We start from the raw sequence: 16,865 nt of genomic DNA on the forward strand, positions 1-16,865 counted from the left end.
TCAGTAGCTACATTCTTACATGTGTAATGGCTCAGTACAATTTTATTTTATTTTAATATCAGTACAATTTTAGAAAATAAAATTGATTAAACTGAAATTTTCCAATATTGTGGCACTGTCTTTTGGAAATGTTACTTTTAGGTTTATAACTGAAATATGTAATCTCTTGATTGTGAAAAGCAGAAACAATGATTTTCTTTTTTTCTTCTTTGGCCCAACTGCAGAAAAGACTTTTTTTCCCACCCATATTATCAAAGTTCATGTATTAAAGAACATGCTTAAAGTAAAAACACGAGTAGCTCAGTCAGTAAAGAATCTGCCTGAAATTCAGGGGACCCAGGTTTGATCCTTGGGTCAGGAAGATCTCCTGGAGTAGGAAATGGAAACCCACTCTGGTAGTCTTGCCTGGAGAATTCCATGGACAGAGTAGCCCGGTGGGGTCGCTAAGTTAGCACAACTGTGGGACTAACACTTTCACTTTAAAGTAAAATGTGTATTTGTCCCGCTAAGAGCACACTCCAAGCATGGTGAGACATGAATGGTTTTTTACAGTGTGCTGATGAAATTTTTACAGCAGAGTGGACAGAAAGTACTCTCTTAGATTCATTCAACAACTTGTTCAGCCTTGGCCCTGGTCCTGATATAGCAATATTGAATCCAGCAAAATAAACAGTATATTGGAAGATATTAGAGTGCTTCACATGTGTTTCAGTTTTATTTAGTAAATATTTGTGTAACTATTTGCAATTAAAACTTCTGATAAAGATTATTTAAAAAATAAACATTTTTAGCACTGTTAGCTATAGATTTATGATACGTATTGTAATGTCAGTTAGAACTCAAAATATTTTACATAATACCATCTTACTCAACTTCATGATGTTTCCAAATGGGAAAAAATAAACTGCCTTAAAAATAGGGAATTTCAAATGGAAATATATTTCTCTGAAATTTGCTGAATCTTGTCTAGACTAGTTAATTCCTTTCCAGTTCTTTAACCTCCTTTCTTGTTACTAGGAGAAATAATTAACATATGGCTTAAGGGCAGAGTTTGGTAAAATAATGACCTAAAGGGTTTCATTTGGCCCAACATTTAAAATGAGTCAACAGTGTGACACAGATGTTGGAAAAAAAATGAATCTTACATAGCATTAACAGAAGTATCATCTCCAGATGTTCTCACAGTACTATACTATGGAAACACTAAAAGGGCATTGACAAAATGATGTTTGTACAAGAGGAGTGACCAAGAGGGTGGGATATTTCTGTGCCTTATTATATGAACAATATTTGATGGAACAGGACATATAAAACTCAGAAAAGCATAAATGTAAGTGGTTATAACTATGTATTCCAAATATGTTATCTATACAATATCTATACCTACATCTATATCATATCTACATCTATGTCTTATGAATGGGAGAGTAGACTTACTCAACTTGGCTCCAACACAGAGAACAGGATCAGTGATTGGGAGACAGGTGTTTCAGCTGCATAGCTAGGGTTCTGTTACCCATTAGAGGTAGTAAATGAAAAGAAGCTCTTTAACTAGAAGTGAACTGCTGTTATGTTAGTGTCCTGGAAGAAACTTAGAAATTACCAGTTAGTTCCTTTATAGGAGGTATTCATATATTGGAAAACAGGTCGTACTTGATGGTCTCTACTCTATCAATTCTAAGATTTTACTAGGTTCTTTAATAATATTATATTCATTATTTATTTCAGGTAAGTCTATTTCATTCATTTTATTAACCTAAGAAAAAGAAAATATCTAGACAATCATTATTTATAATAGAGACTGAATATTTAGTAAAACAATTCAGAACAACTGAAAACATTCTAAATTTGATGTGTTTGTGTCTTTAAGTGTTTTTACTTCAAATCATGCCACTAAAGATTCACTTTATAGAACTATTTTTATCTCTGAGCCATTTTAGGTTTTTGTACCAGAACTCTGAATGACTCTAAATTGGAGGTCTGTGTTGCTGCTACTGCTGCTAAGTCGCCTCAGTCATGTCCGACTCTGTGAGGCCCCATAGACCGCAGACCACCAGGCTCCCCCATCCCTAGAATTCTCCAGGCGGGAACACTGGACTAGGCTGTCATTTCCTTTTCCAATGCATGAAAGTGAAAAGCGAAAGTGAAGTCACTCAGTCATATCCGACCCCTAGCGACCCCATGGACTGCAGCCCACCAGGCTCCTCCCTCCATGGGATTTTCTAGACAAGAGTACTGGAGTGGGGTGCCATTGCCTTCTCCGAGGTCTGGGTTAAGAGGTTACAAATGAGAGAGCAGGAGTGGGGAGGTCAGGTATTCTGACCAGGTGTGGTCTGGTTAGAATCCTGGAATCAAAGTTAGGCAGGCAAGCAATAGACTGAGCAAAATCACCAGAGAACAGGTACAAGGGCAGAGTCCCAGAGTCCTAAATCAGGAAGGAATCCTTTTATCTCCATGAAAAAATTTCCTTGTTGGAACCCACAAGTGCAAGCAGGAAGTGCAGGAGCAGAGGCAACAACCCTGGGAGCTACCAGCCCGTCCTTCCTCCAGCAGTGCTGGCTGCCAGGTATTTGACAAATTATTTAAAACCAGGAATTCACAGGACTACATCTTTATTCAAACAATTCACAGTACCAAAGTCCTGCTGCTTTTTCGACAAGCAGCCTGACCGCCCATGGTTTTCTGTGACACAGTGTTTCTCTTCAAGCATCCCAAATTGCTGTTAACAGCAGGTCTTGAGCAAAAACATTGTAGACAACTGGTATGCCAATGTGCTAAACGTTTTTAAACACTTCTAAACATGTCTAATTCTTTTACTTGAACCTTGGGTAACTTTATCTTACATTTTATCAATAGAGTCAATCCTGGATATCTACAGATCTGCATCTGTGGATACAACCAAAAGCAAATCAAAGATTTGGTTGAGTCCACAGATGCAGAACCTGAAGGCATGGAGGGCTGACTGTATGTAGAACCAGAGAGAAAACAGAAATCATGGGCTCAAGATGAAAGGAGATTAAGACCTCATTTGACCCTTATTAATCACTTTTATTCATTGATCTAATTTAGAATTAATCAATACTTTTTGTATAGTATGCATTTTCTTTAGGTACCTATAGAGCTGTTTCCTATTTCCTTTTTCAGTCCATCCTTTGCCTTACAATTAAAGTTAATATTTTAAAGGACCGATATAACTATGCCACTCTTTTGCTAAAAATTATCCATGGTTCCTCACTGCTTGGAGTCAAAGAAGCAACACTTTCCCCCACTTATCCCATGCTTCATGTCATCTAGATTTTACTCTTGTTACACAAATACAGCATGTAGGTTAACAACCCTGTGTTTATTTTGTTCATGCTATTTTCTAGTCTTGGAATACCTTTTCCCTCTGGCTTTCTTCCCCATATCTTTCTATTCCACCTTTCTGCAGGATGACATATCTTATCCTTGTTAACTGAACAAAAATTGGCCTTCTCTAAGAATCCAGAACTGACTTTGAAAGATTAATTATTACCTCCTTCCTGTGCCTATGTCTGTTTGTCTATCAGTGAGCATGGTCATATTTTACTGTAATTTTTTCTCCTGTGAATCTTTCTTCCTCCCAGACTGTGAAATCCCTAAAAGTAGGGATAATGACATTTACTTTTTTAGTTTCAGGGTCTGGCACATAATACACAAAGTAACTTTTGAATGCTTACAACTTTTCAATTGTATCTCAATATTACCATCTCTTTGGTCCCCTTTGACTATAAAATTCTGTGGTTTTCATTAGTACTTTGGAGATATAAATATTATTATACATAGGTTTCAGATGGAATTTGTACCAATGAATGAAGTCTTATATATAAATGGCAAGTTAAATTGCCTTGTGGCTTGCAAAATAGGAAAAGCCAAGTCTGGAAACTACATGATTCTGGGTCAGTTTAACATTGACTGGCTGCCAGAGTCTATGTGGCTTTTGTTAACAGGAGCTACCAGTCTTGTCCTTCTATGTAGGATCAGCTATGGCCTTTGTGGAGATATTTTGATAGAAATAACCCCTAGGGCATATAAGGAGAATGGATGTACATTGTTTTGTGTGTGAGATTTTCCTCCTTGTTGCCTCCCTACCACATACTAGTGATACAAAAGCTGAGTATAAGCATGGAAGTTATAGGAGGTCATTTGTCCTTTTTAGCAAAATAAATTCACTACGAGTGGATATAGTGTCACAGCATATGAATGAGCTTGGTTAATGTTGGCAAATGTCTGTCTGATGTTTCATAATTTCATATATTTATTAGTATTAAGAAAAATTCTTGACACTAGAATAACTCTGGATAGCAGCCTGGAAATGAACATCACCATTAAAGTAAACATCAGAAAAAGATCATCTTGTGGCAGCTGGGAGTAGCCAGGGAAAATAAGAATCATTCTGACAGTCAGCATATGTACATCAAGTCTCACACACACAGGTATTTACTCTTTCCTGCATCCACGTTCTCTCAAAACAATAGCAAGGCCATATCTGACATCAAGTGTTTCCTCTTAGTTTTTGCTTAAGCTCCAACTTATTATTTCTGGCACTTCTCTCAGTGCCCAGTGGTTACTAGAGCATGGTTTGGCCAACAGTGACTCTGGCCAATGGGTGTAGCTGGAATCAGGCACATAGGAAAGGGTTCATTTGTTTATCACAGTAGCACCCAGCAGTAGAGCTGTTAACATTTCCTTTCAAAACTGTCTTGCTGAGAGTTTTGAGGTTTGATCTTTTCAATTTTCACTGGTTTAAAATTTGTCACCAGAGTTTTTTTTTTTTTTTTTTTCTAATGCAGACTTGTCCAATGGAGAGGGCAATAGCAACCCACTCCAGTAATCTTGCCTCGAAAATCCCATGGACAGAGGAGCCTGGTGGGCTGCAGTCCATGGGGTCGCTAGGGGTCGGATATGACTAAGCAATTTCACTTTCGCTTTTCACTTTCATGCATTGGAGAAGGAAATGGCAACCCACTCCAGCGTTCCTGCCTGGAGAGTCCTAGGGACAGGGGAGCCTGGTGGGCTGCTGTCTTTGGGGTCTCACAGAGTCAGACATGACTGAAATGACTTAGTAGCAGCACACTTGTCCAAACTTTCAGAAACACTGTTTGGTAAATGATTCTTCAGTTGAGGTTTCAGGTAGGAAAAAGAAATAAGATTTACTTAGACCTCATTTTTCTCTTTTGTGTGATTAAGATTATTACATTTATAAACATTCTGTCATTTTGTTACTTGGAAGGAATGAGTAGTGACCTAAGAAGAAGGTCAATTTTCTTAAAAGTTTATACCAAAGCCATCCTACATTCTGCTGGATAAAAGCTTTAAAATATATTCCTTGGTTATAATCTTGAGTGTATAACCCTTAATTGACAACAGATCTGTTTCTTATTGCCTAAGAACCAGCACTTTTATGAGGCTTACTATTCTCATTGATATTTAAAAAAAAGGATTTATAATGGTATTTCTCATTAAATTCTACAGGAATTTGACAGGTATTTTACACTTTTACATGAGTCTAAGAGTAAATCCTGGTGTGTTCATTTACAACAGGGTTCATCAGTGTGGCTTTTGTTCTATGAAGAGAATATAAGATTCAGAAATAAACAGCCCAGGTTCCAAAGTGAAAGCGTTAGTCCTCAGTCATGTCTGACTCTTTGCGCCCCCTTGGACTGTAGCCCACCAGGCTCCTCTGTCCATGGAATTCTCCAGATAAGAATACTGGAGTGGGTAACTGTTCCCTTCTTCAGGTGAATCTTCCTGACCCAGGGATCAAACCCAGGTCTCCTGCATTGCAAGCAGATTCTTTGCTGTCTGAGCCACCATAGAAGCTCTCTAGATTCCAAACATCCACCAAAGAGTTCCTGTGTCTCACTGAGTCCCCAAATCCTACATTTCTTCTGTTAAGAATGGCCTACTTGCGCACCTTATTTTATGAAATGGAAACATTCCTAAAACAGTTAATTTAAATTTTAAAAGCAAGAGCTACCATTTATTGAGCACACTCACATGCATGGCATGGTACTAGACATTCCCTTTTATTACTTTATTTCATCCGCATAATGCCCTGTAAGATGTGGATATTATCCACATTTAGCAAATAAGTAATGTGAGAGGCCCAGAAACTACTGATGTGACTCAAGGTCACGGAGGGAATAAAATGAAGTCCTAAAATCAGAATCTCAGTGTGCTTGACTCCAAGTCCTGTGCTTCATCTTCCATAGCCACTGCACATTGTAATATTTCAAATATGCCTGAGAAATTGACCATTTTTCATAAAGCCTAGCCCATTGTTCCTGAATAATAACCAAAAGATTTTTGTATTAAAATGTTGCTTATCTTTTTAAATCATTAAAATGTTGTTCACTATCACTTCATGGCAAATAGATGGGGGAAAAGTGGAAACAGTGACAGATTTTATTTTCTTGGGTTCCAAAATCACTGCAGATGGTGACTGCAGCCATGAAATTAAAAGACATTTGCTCCCTGGAAGGAAAGCTATGATAAACCTAGTCAGAGTATTAAAAAGCAGAGACATCATTTTCCCAACAAAGGTCCATGTCCAAAGCTATGGTTGTTCCAGTAGTCATGCGAGGATGTGAGAGTTGGACTATAAAAAAACTGAGCACCAAATAATTGATGCTTTAAAATTTGGTGCTGGAGAAGACTCTTGAAAGTCCCTTGAACTACAAGGAGATCAAACCAGTTAATCCTAAGGGAAATCAATCCTGCATATTCATTGGAAGGACTGATGCTGAAGCTGAAGCTCCAACACTTTGGCCACCTGATATGAAGTGCCAACTTACTGGAAAAGACCCTGATGCTGGGAAAGACTGAGGGCAAGAGAAGAAGGAGTCGACAGAGGGAGAGATGGCTGGATAGCATGCATCTCAATGGGCCTGAGTTTGAGCAAACTTCAGGAGACGGTGAAGGACAGGGAAGCCTGGTGTCCTGCAGTCCATGGGGTCCCAAAGAGTCAGACATGACTTAGCAGCTGAACAACAATATGTTCTAACAGATAATATGTCTCCAGTATTCCTACTGTGCTTCCAAAAGAGTTTCTTAACTGGAGATGGATGGGCTTCATAGAAAAATAACATCTTCTGCAGTTGAAGGTACACTTTACATGTATTTGCAGAAATATATTTTCTTACGAGGACAAATGCCCACCTTTCATCATATTCCTTGAGAAAACAAGTTTAAGTGTTATTGCTCTAAATAATTAGAAAATCCACTACTTAATGAAATAAGTAGTGAAGATAGATACTTCAGGAAGATTTACACTACTTCAGAGTATCCCTTTTCCCATTGAAACAGATGGGGATTTGGGAAAGAGAAAAGAGAAACTAATAGAAGATGTGGAAGGACTTTTAAGATTACAATAGATGATGAGACCACCAAATTTAACCTGTAAGTTCTAGACATTTGGCTTTGTTACTGTGACCAACAAAGTTAAATTTGTGTATTCTTATTTGTTCATTAGAAAGTTAGTTCCATACTTCGTATAGAGGCAGACCTGGGTAAGCAGTAAACACTTAATAAAAGTGCTGTGTGCAACACTCACACTCAAGAATAAGTGAGGTTCTTTACTGCCTGTAAAGAAAGAACTGGAAGGGGGGTGGCTCAGCTGTGGGCTGTAGTTCAGATCAGGGCCATTCCGGTTCTACGATTCTATCGAGTGTACAGGAAGAAGGTCTCAGAGTCATGAGAGCATCAATAGTGTTATGGATGTCAATCTCTAAGACTTCAGTTTCCATATTTGATCATTCCTAATATGAATGAAGATTCAGTCTGAAGATTCACCTTCTAAGGAGACTCTCCTTTCTCATCTCCCTTTTCAAACTTGTCTTTTCTACACTTTACCAAAAAGGAAGAGAGGACACAGTTTTCACTTATTGTTGCCATGGTGCTCTGCCTTGGAATGGGGAAACCTTCATAAAGAAAGAAAGAAACAGAAATATTGCAGTTGATAGTGAGAAAAGGAATGACCAACTATTATGGAGAATTTCTTTAAATTTCATTGTTTCCCAAGTATGTGCTTTCAATACAACTTAAGGAGAAGCTAACTCAATTATACGTTACATCAAATAATTATATTTAATAATTAAGTCATCCTGATATCTTTTTGGCCTGTAACGGAGAAGAAATTTAGAGAATTGAAGAGTTCTACTACAGCATTATTTTCAGCCCTGCTTTTTTTTTTTTTTTTTACTTTACAATACTGTATTGGTTTTGCCATACATTGGCATGAATCCACCACGGGTATACATGAGTTCCCAAACATGAACCCCCCTCCCACCTCCCACCCCATATAATCTCTCTGGATCATCCCCATGCACCAGCCCCAAGCATCCTGTATCCTGCATCAAACATAGACTGGTGATTCGTTTCTTACATGACAGTATACATGTTTCAATACCATTCTCCCAAGTCATCCCACACTCTCCCTCAGAGTCCAAAAGTCTGCTCTATACACCTGTGTCTCTTTTGCTGTCTCGTATACAGGGTCATCATTACCATCTTTCTAAATTCCATATATATGTGTTAGTATACTGTATTGGTGTTTTTCTTTCTGGCTTACTTCACTCTGTATAATCGGCTCCAGTTTCATCCATCTCATTAGAACTGATTCAAATGTATTCTTTTTAATGGCTGAGTAATACTCCATTGTGTATATGTACCACAGCTTTCTTATTCATTCATCTGCTGATGGACATCTAGGTTGTTTCCATATCCTGGCTATTATAAACAGTGCTGCGATGAACTTTGGGGTACATGTGTCTTTTTCTGTTCTGGTTTCCTCGGTGTGTATGCTCAGCAGTGGAATTGCTGGGTCATAAGGCAGTTCTATTTCCAGTTTTTTAAGGAATTTCCACACTGTTCTCCATACTGGCTGTACTAGTTTGCATTCCCACCAACAGTGCAAGAGGGTTCCCTTTTCTCCACACACTCTCCAGTATTTATTGCTTGCAGACTTTTGGATCGCAGCCATTCTGACTGGTGTGAAGTGGTACCTCATTGTGGTCTTGATTTGCATTTCTCTAATAATGAGTGATGTTGAGCATCTTTTCATGTGTTTGTTAGCCATCCGTATGTCTTCTTTGGAGAAATGTCTATTTAGTTCTTTGGCCCTTTTTTTTTTTTTAGTTTTTTATTTTTTAAATTTTAAAATCTTTAATTCTTACATGCTTTCCCAAACATGAACCCCCTCCCACCTCCCTCCCCATAACATCTCTCTGGGTCATCCCCATTCACCAGCCCCAAGCATGCTGTATCCTGCGTCAGACATAGACTGGCGATTTAATTCTTACATGATAGTATACATGTTAGAATGCCATTCTCCCAAATCATCCCACCCTCTCCCACTCCCTCAGAGTCCAAAAGTCCGTTATACACATCTATGTCTTTTTTCCTGTCTTGCATTACAGGGTCGTCATTGCCATCTTCCTAAATTCCATATATATGTGTTAGTATACTGTATTGGTGTTTTTCTTTCTGGCTTACTTCACTCTGTATAATCGGCTCCAGTTTCATCCATCTCATCAGAACTGATTCAAATGAATTCTTTTTTACGGCTGAGTAATACTCCATTGTGTATATGTACCACAGCTTTCTTATCCATTCATCTGCTGATGGACATCTAGGTTGTTTCCATGTCCTGGCTATTATAAACAGTGCTGCGATGAACATTGGGGTACATGTGTCTCTTTCAATTCTGGTTTCCTCGGTGTGTATGCCCAGCAGTGGGATTGCTGGGTCATAAGGCAGTTCTATTTGCAATTTTTTAAGGAATCTCCACACTGTTCTCCATAGTGGCTGTACTAGTTTGCATTCCCACCAACAGTGTAGGAGGGTTCCCTTTTCTCCACACCCTCTGTAGCATTTATTGCTTGCAGATTTTTGGATCGCAGCCATTCTGACTGGTGTGAAGTGGTACCTCTGGCCCATTTTTTGATTGGGTGGTTTATTTTTCTGGAATTGAGCTGCATAAGTTGCTTGTATATTTTTGAGATTAGTTGTTTGTCTGTTGCTTCATTTGCTATTACTTTCTCCCATTCTGAAGGCTGTCTTTTCACCTTGCTTATAGTTTCTTTTGTTGTGCAGAAGCTTTTAATTTTAATTAGATCCCATTTGTTTATTTTTGCTTTTATTTCCAGAATTCTGGGAGGTGGATCATAGAGGATCCTGCTGTGATTTATGTCTGAGAGTGTTTTGCCTATGTTCTCCTCTAGGAGTTTTATAGTTTCTGGTCTTACGTTTAGATCTCTAATCCATTTTGAGTTTATTTTTCTGTGTGATGTTAGAAAGTGATCTAGTTTCACTCTTTTACAAGTGGTTGACCAGTTTTCCCAGCACCACTTGTTAAAGAGATTGTCTTTACTCAATTGTATATTCTTGCCTCCGTTGTCAAAGATAAGGTGTCCATATGTGTGTGGATTTATCTCTGGGCTTTCTATTTTGTTCCAGTGATCTATATGTCTGTCTTTGTGCCAGTACCATACTGTCTTGATGACTGTGGCTTTGTAGTAGAGCCTGAAGTCAGGCAAGTTGATTCCTCCAGTTCCATTCTTCTTTCTCAAGATTGCTTTGGCTATTTGATGTTTTTTGTATTTCCATACAAATCTTGAAATTATTTGTTCTAGTTCTGTGAAAAATATCGCTGGTAGCTTGATAGGGATTGCATTGAATCTGTAGATTACTTTGGGTAGTATACTCATTTTCACTATATTGATTCTTCTGATCCATGAACATGATATATTTCTCCATCTGTTAGTGTCCTCTTTGATTTCTTTCATCAGGGTTTTATAGTTTTCTATATATAGGTCTTTAGTTTCTTTAGGTAGATATATTGCTAAGTATTTTATTCTTTTCATTGCAATGGTGAATGGAATTGTTTCCTTAATTTCTTTTTCTACTTTCTCATTATTAGTGTATAGGAATGCAAGGGATTTCTGTGTGTTGATTTTATATCCTGCAACTTTACTATATTCATTGATTAGCTCTGTAATTTCTGGTGGAGTCTTTAGGGTTTCCTATGTAGAGGATCATGTCATCTGCAAACAGTGAGAGTTTTACTTCTTCTTTTCCAATTTGGATTCCTTTTATTTCTTTTTCTGCTCTGATTGCTGTGGCCAAAACTTCCAGAACTATGTTGAATAGTAACGGTGAAAGTGGGCACCCTTGTCTTGTTCCTGACTTTATGAGAAATGCTTTGAATTTTTCACCATTGAGGATAATGTTTGCTGTGGGTTTGTCATATATAGGTTTTATTATGTTGAGGTATGTTCCTTCTATTCCTGCTTTCTGGAGAGTTTTTTTCATAAATGGATGTTGAATTTAGTCAAAGGCCTTCTCTGCATCTATTGAGATAATCATATGGCTTTTATTTTTCAATTTGTTAATGTGGTGAATCACATTGATTGATTTTTGGATATTGAAGAATCCTTGCATCCCTGGGATAAAGCCCACTTGGTCACGGTGTATGATCTTTTTAATGTGTTGTTGGATTCCTATCTGTTTTTTAAACAAACTTTTTACCCCAGTGTTTCTATTAAATAAAGGAAAAAAAGTAATAAAGTTCAGGCTGGGGTCAGTCCCATTCTAGCTGTAAATAATATTTATCCTTGAACATATAAACTAATCTTAGCAGCCCAATCTATTGTATAAAAAGTTGCATTTCTGAATCATACATGTTTTGCATCAAAAGATGTTGTTTATAAATGATAATTATTTATATGTGTTATTTTGATCAACTGCCAACTACAAATAATAGTAGTGATAATTCAACCCAGAAAAAAAAATCATTTAAAACTTAGAACCTTAAGATAATAGGAAAAAAATAGATCTATAATTTTAATTTTGTATATATTCTAGGACAGAAAAAATGTGATAGAATGAATATAAATAGATTTCAAGCTTAAAACATTATATTTGAATAAAATTCTCTGATGATATCAAATAAAATATGAGTTCAGGAAAAAATGGGATAATGTAAAACCTTTGTGTTTTAAAGAAGAGATTTTCTTGCATTTTTCAAGTGGTTAATAGTTGATGGGTATCAATACTCTTGGTATAAGATTTAATTAAATGAAACAGTATTGTATACAATGTTTATGTTTATAATACATTATTTCTTCCATTCTCTACAGTCAGTGGGTAGTTGGTAAATTGGCAGCAAGTCTCCTAGAGGAGAAAAATACCCTGATTTGTAGCATTTTTTCAAATTCCATAGTGTAAATTCTTCTCACATACAATACAGTTTGATACAATGCAGGCTACAATACACGTGGGTTCAATCCCTGGGTCAAGGAGATTCCCTGTAGAAGGAAATGGCAACCCTCTCCAGTATTCTTGCCTGGAAAATCCCATGGACAGAGGAGCCTGGTGGGCTACAGTCCATAGGGTCGCAAGGACCCAGGTCTCCTGCATTGCAGGCGGATTCTTTACCAGCTGAGCCACAAGGCAAGCCCCAAAATACTGGAGTGGGTAGCCTATCCCTTCTCTAGGGGATCTTCCCCACCCAGAAATCAAATTGGACCCTCCTGTATCATAGGCGGATTCTTTATCAACTGAGCTATAAGGGAAGCTCAAGAGTCAGAAACTCCTTAGAAAATAGCAACAACAACAACAAAAATACCCATAGAACTTTAAAAATAACTAGATTCTAGGGCTCTAACTCACCCTCTAAAGTTAGAATCCCCAGTGATAGAGTCAGCCACCTTTGCTTCAGTAAGCACCATGGGTGACCCTGAGGCAGCCTGTCCAGTACTCTCACTCCACCAGGAAGTACTGGCCAACATTGTTTAGCTGCTAAGTCATGTTCACCTCTTTTGTGACCCCATGGACTCTAGCCCCATCAGGCTCCTCTGTCCATAGAATTTCCCAGGCAAGAATACTGGAGTGGGTTGCCATTTCCTTCTCGGGGGAATCATCCCAATCTAGACCCAGGGATCAAACCTGCGTCTCCTGCATTGGCAGGAGGATTCTTTACAGGGAAGTCTGTGGCTGCCCAATAGGATCAGGATAAGGGGGAAAGGAACTGACATGGAAGTCTTCTCTCAATTTAAATGTACAGCAGTCAGAAAACTTCAATGAAGCGAACTGTATGCTTCTCTTAATAGAGAATTGGGAAAAGTAATGGCCCCTTTATTACTTTCCCCACTGCACACAGCCAGTCACATTCAGTTCAGTTCAGTCGCTCAGTCATGTCCAACTCTTTGCAGTCCAAGGGATTCTCAGGAGTTTTCTCCAACACCTTAGGTAGCTATAAAAATTAAATGAAATCACATACCTGAAAGAGGTGCATAAAAGAACTGTATTTTACGTTATAAAAAGAACAGGGTGTTATTTCAAAATGAGATCAAAGAGGAACAGTAAATGTTCAAGCGTACATGTGTGCTGTGAGTTCCAGGCCTGGCTATCTCTGGGACCATGCTGTGGTCATTAGCTGATTGTCAAGAGCAGAGCTGTTCTAAAGGACTATGAGGTTGAAGGGTTGTTGTTGAATCTGGTTCTATAGTTGGGACCATCTGATTTTCAGTGGGGAGGATGGTTATCTCATCTTCTCTCTTTCCTACTGATTTATTACCAAGCCATTTACCTCTATCAGTTCAGTTCACTTCAGTCGCTCAGTTCAGTGCAGTTCAGTTCAGTTGCTCAGGCATGTCCGACTCTTTGCGACCCCATGAATCGCAGCACGCCAGACCTCCCTGTCCATCACTATCTCCTGGAGTTCACTCAGACTCACGTCCATCGAGTCTGTGATGCCATCCAGACATCTCATTCTGTGTTGTCCCCTTCTCCTCCTGCCCCCAATCCCTCCCAGCATCAGAGTCTTTTCCAATGAGTCAACTCTTCGCATGAGGTGGCCAAAATAATGGAGCTTCAGCTTTAGCATCATTCCTTCCAAAGAAATCCCAGGACTGATCTCCGCCAGAATGGACAGGTTGGATCTCCTTGCAGTCCAAGGGACTCTCAAGAGTCTTCTCCAACACCACACTTCAAAAGCATCACTTCTTTGGCGCTCAGCCTTCTTCACAGTCCAACTCTCACATCCATACGTGACCACAGGAAAACCATAGCCTTGACTAGACGGACCTTAGTCGGCAAAGTAATGTCTCTGTTTTTGAATATACTATCTAGGTTGGTCATAACTTTTTTTCCAAGGAGTAAGCATCTTTTAATTTCATGGCTGCAGTCACCATCTGCAGTGATTTTGGAGCCCCAAAATATAGTCTGACACTGTCTCCCCATCTATTTCCCATGAAGTGATGGGACTGGATGCCATGATCTTCGTTTTCTGAATGTTGAGCTTTAAGCCAACTTTTTCATTCTCCTCTTTCACTTTCATCAAGAGGCTTTTTAGCTCCTATTCACTTTCTGCCATAAGGGTAGTGTCATATGCATATCTGAGGTTATTGATATTTCTCCCAGCATTCTTGATTCCAGCTTGTGTTTCTTCCAGTCCAGTGTTTCTCATGATGTATTCTGCATAGAAGTTAAATAAGCAGGGTGACAATATACAGCCTTGACGTACTCCTTTCCTATTTGGAACCAGTCTGTTTTTCCATGTCCAGTTCTAACTGCTACTTCCTGACCTGCATACAGATTTCTCAAGAGGCAGGTTAGGTGGTCTGGTATTCCCATCTCTTGAAGAATTTTCCACAGTTTATTGTGGTCCACACAGTCAAAGACTTTGGCATAGTCAAGAAAGCAGAGATAAATGTTTTTCTGGAACTCTCTTGCTTTTTCCATGATCCAGCGGATGTTGGCAATTTGATCTCTGGTTCCTCTGCCTTTTCTAAAACCAGCTTGAACATCAAGGAGTTCACGGTTCATGTATTGCTGAAGCCTGGCTTGGAGAATTTTGAGCGTTACTTTACTAGCATGTGAGATGAGTGCAATTGTGTGGTAGTTTGAGCATTCTTTGGCATTGCCTTTCTTTGGGATTGGAATGAAGACTGACCTTTCCCAGTCCTGTGGCCACTCTGAGTTTTCCAAATTTGCTGGCATATTGAGGGCAGCACTTTCACAGCATCATCTTTCAGGATTTGAAACAGCTCAACTGGAATTCCATCACCTCCACTAGCTTTGTTCATAGTGATGCTTTCTAAGGCCCAGTTGATTTCACATTCCAAGATGTCTGGGTCTAGATTAGTGATCACATCATCATGATTATCTGGGTCGTGAAGATCTTTTTTGTACAGTTCTTCAGTGTATTCTTGCCACCTCTTCTTAATATCTTCTGCTTCTGTTAGGTCCATACCATTTCTGTCCTTTATTGAGCCCATCTTTGCATGAAATATTCCCTTGGTATCTCTAATTTTCTTGAAGAGATCTCGTCTTTCCCATTCTCTTCTTTTCCTCTATTTTTTTGCATTTATCACTGAAGAAGGCTTTCTTATCTCTTCTTGCTATTCTTTGAAACTCTGCATTCCTTTCCTCCTTTGCTTTTCACCTCTCTTCTTTTCACAGCTATTTGTAAGGCCTTCCCAGACAGCCATTTTGCTTTTTCGCATTTCTTTTCCATGGGGATGGTCTTGATCCCTGTGTCCTGTACAATGTCATGAACCTCATCCCATAGTTCATCAGGCACTCTATCTATCAGATCTAGACCCTTAAATCTATTTCTCACTTCCACTGTATAATCATAAGGGATTTGATTTAGATCATACCTGAATGGTCTAGCGGTTTTCCCTATTTTCTTCAATTTGAGTCTGAATTTGGTAATAAGGAGTTCATGATCTGAGCCACGGTCAGCTCCTGGTCTTGTTTTTGTTGACTGTATAGAGCTTCTCCATCTTTGGCTGCAAAGAATATAATCAATCTGATTTCGGTGTTGACCATCTGGTGATGTCCATGTGTAGAGTCTTCTCTTGTGTTGTTGGAAGAGGGTGTTTCCTATGACCAGTGCTTTTTCTTGGCAAAACTCTATTAGTCTTTGCCCTGCTTCATTCCCCATCCCAAGGCCAAATTTGCCTGTTACTCCAGGTGTTTCTTGACTTCCTACTTTTGCTTTCCAGTCCCCTATAATATAAAGGACAACTTTTATGGGTGTTAGTTCTAAAAGGTCTTGTAGGTCTTCATAAAACAGTTCAACTTCGGTTTCTTCAGTGTTACTGGTTGGGACATAGACTTGGATAACTGTGATACTGAATGGTTTGCCTTGGAGACGAACAGAGATCATTCTGTCATCTGAGAATGCATCCAAGTACTGCATTTTGGACTCTTTTGTTGACCATGATGGCATTACTTCTGAGGGATTCCTGCCTGCGGCAGTAGATATAATGGTTGCGACCCCATGAATCACAGCATGCCAGGCCTCCCTGTCCATCACCAACTCCCAGAGTTCACTCAAACTCACTTCCATCAAGTTGGTGAATCCATCCAGCCTTCTCATCCTCTGTTGTCCCCTTGTCCTCCTTCCCTCAATCCCTCTCAGCATCAGAGTCTTTTCCAATGAGTCATCTCTTCACATGTGGTGTCCTAAGTACTGGAGTTTCAGCTTTAGCATCAGTCCTTCCAAAGAACACCCAGGACTGATCTCCTTTAGAATGGACTGGTTGGATCTCCGTGCAGTCCAAGGGACTCTCAAGAGTCTTCTCCAACACCACAGTTCAAAAGCATCAATTCTTCAATGCTCAGCTTTCTTTACAGTCCAACACTCACATCCATACATGACCACTGGAAAAACCATAGCCTTGACCAGATGGACCTTTGTTGGCAAAGTAACGTCTCTGCTTTTCAATATGCTGTCTAGTTTGGTCATAACTTTCCTTCCAAGGAGTAAGTGTAAGCAACTGCTTTTTCCAAAACTCGAGTCTTTGAGTCGGGAGTCAGCATTTGTACTAAGATAT

This window comes from Ovis aries, chromosome 17 (assembly GCF_016772045.2).
Source record: "Ovis aries strain OAR_USU_Benz2616 breed Rambouillet chromosome 17, ARS-UI_Ramb_v3.0, whole genome shotgun sequence".
In the NCBI taxonomy this organism is placed as follows: Eukaryota; Metazoa; Chordata; class Mammalia; order Artiodactyla; family Bovidae; genus Ovis; species Ovis aries.